This window comes from Apium graveolens, chromosome 6 (assembly GCF_009905375.1).
Source record: "Apium graveolens cultivar Ventura chromosome 6, ASM990537v1, whole genome shotgun sequence".
Taxonomy (NCBI): domain Eukaryota; kingdom Viridiplantae; phylum Streptophyta; class Magnoliopsida; order Apiales; family Apiaceae; genus Apium; species Apium graveolens.
Window position 1 is genome coordinate 20,759,917 of NC_133652.1, and position 2,197 is coordinate 20,762,113.

The following is a 2,197-nucleotide window of genomic DNA, read 5'->3' on the forward strand; positions in this document are numbered from 1 at the left end:
TGTCATTTAAATAGCCGATTCACTGTAAACTATTGTCCTAACTAACTTTTTTCTTAATATACATAATTTTTCAAAACGTGTGGGTGTGCCCCGATATAAGAATATTCCTCGTACTTACAAAAAATGATTATGGGAATATTCTGGAGCAACTAGGCATTCTGGGGTCCGCTTATGTGAATGGACGTATGGGGTCACGTTACGACATCTAATTTTGTTCTCCTTAGTTTATTGGGCCTTGAAGTTGTTATATTTGTGCTGAGTTGCCATATAGTCTATCAATTGTCCACCACTCCCTTATGCAGGTTTCCCGAATGATGGAGGAGTGATTATAGTATAAGGTGGGTTTTCTTGATTTAGCTAGACAAATTCAAGATTCTGCTTTAATTTGGTGCCTTCAAAGTCTGGGTGTAATTTTGATTAAACTCCCGATTGACATGGGTAGTCTTTTGATTTTTGATTTTTCACAAGTCCATAATTGGATTTCTTGATTTACTTAAAAGAAAATTTCAAGTAACTATTTTAATGTGGGGCCCTCGAAGTCTCGAGTGTAATCTTAATTGGACTCATGATTGACTTGGGGAGCCTTTTGATTTTGGTTCTTTACAAGTTCAAGGTCGGGTTCCTTGTTTTTTTAGAAGAAAAATTCAAGATTTTGTTTTGATTTGCTTCCCCCGAAGTCTGAGGTGTAATTTTGATTGGACATCGGATTTGCTTAGGTAGTCTTCTGATTTTGGTTATTCACAAACCCAAGGTTGGGTTCCTTGATTTACATAAAAAATCAAGGTTTTGTTTTGATTTGGTGCTTCCGAAGTCCGGGGTGTAATCTTGATTGGACTTCGAATTGACTTGGGTAGTCTTTTAATTTCGGTTCTTCACAAGTATAAGGAGGGGTTCCTTGATGTACTTAAATAAAAAGATTCTAGGTTCGATTTTGATTGTTACGCAAAATCCTGAGTGTAATCTTGATTGGACTCTGAATTGACATGGGTAGTATTTTTATTTTGGTTCTTCACAAGTCCGATGTTGGGTTTCTTGATTAACCTAGAAGAATTCAAGGTTCTGTTTGACATGGTGCCCATGAAGTCTAAGGTGTAACCTTGATTTCCTAATATTTCTTGTAATATTCGAGGAATCCACGACATATATATATTTGAATATTATATGTGAAATTCTGTAACTTTTGTGAATATGACTTTTTTGTAATACTAGATAAGGAATTTATAATATATGATTTGATGAGTCTTAAAGTGGTATATGATCATATGGTATTGATCATTAAGTAAATTGGAAATTTAATTGGCACGTGTCTTATTATTGTATATGTATATTTGAAAAATAGTAATGTGAAAATAAGAGGGAAAAAGTGTTTGAGATTATGAGATATGACTTTAGTGGAAAACTAGCATGAAAACCAATGCCAGGCACGGGTCATATTCTAGTATAACTTTTAAAATTCGTAGATGTTACAGTATGTGCGATATTCATGATTTGTGATACCTCAGTTACACTTTAGCTACATAGTTATTTGGTTATTGATTAAACCATCCATGATTGAGGTATTTTTCAGTTGTGTAATGAGTAGCCTTGATATTGCAAATTTTGCGTGTGTAAGTTTTATCCTACTTTTCTTTGTATTTAATTCAGTTGTTGTTGCACGTTACTGCACGAGATTGTACATAATGTTCATAAAAGAGTAAACCGACTTTCTTGTATTTTTGACCAATATTTGCGAATTGTCATTTACAGCTCATTGGGTAGAAGAGTTAAACTGATAGTATGTTAACATAAATTGTAGGACTATTGGTACAGAAAATCGTTACTTACGGAATTCTCAGTTTCATCTCCGTATAATGGTTCTAGTATAAATTGCATATCGGTACATGGTGTAAGGTACATAATAATTGAGGTCGGTTCATACTATCACTGGATGTGTCCCCCAAGTTTTCTTATTTGTATATGTGTTAATGTGTCCATGGTAACATGTACGGGAATGTAATTTTACTGAAGGTGTGATCTATTTTATAGTATAATCCAACTTCCTTCTATCGTAAAGGTGTATAAGTTTATGGTGGAAATTATTGTTGATTTCACGCATTTTTTCCCACAATTATGTTTCTCCCCAAATTTAATTGAGACTGCACAAAAAGTGTTTGACGTTTTCAGCTACGTAAGTTGTAATAGGGCACCGACATGTCCG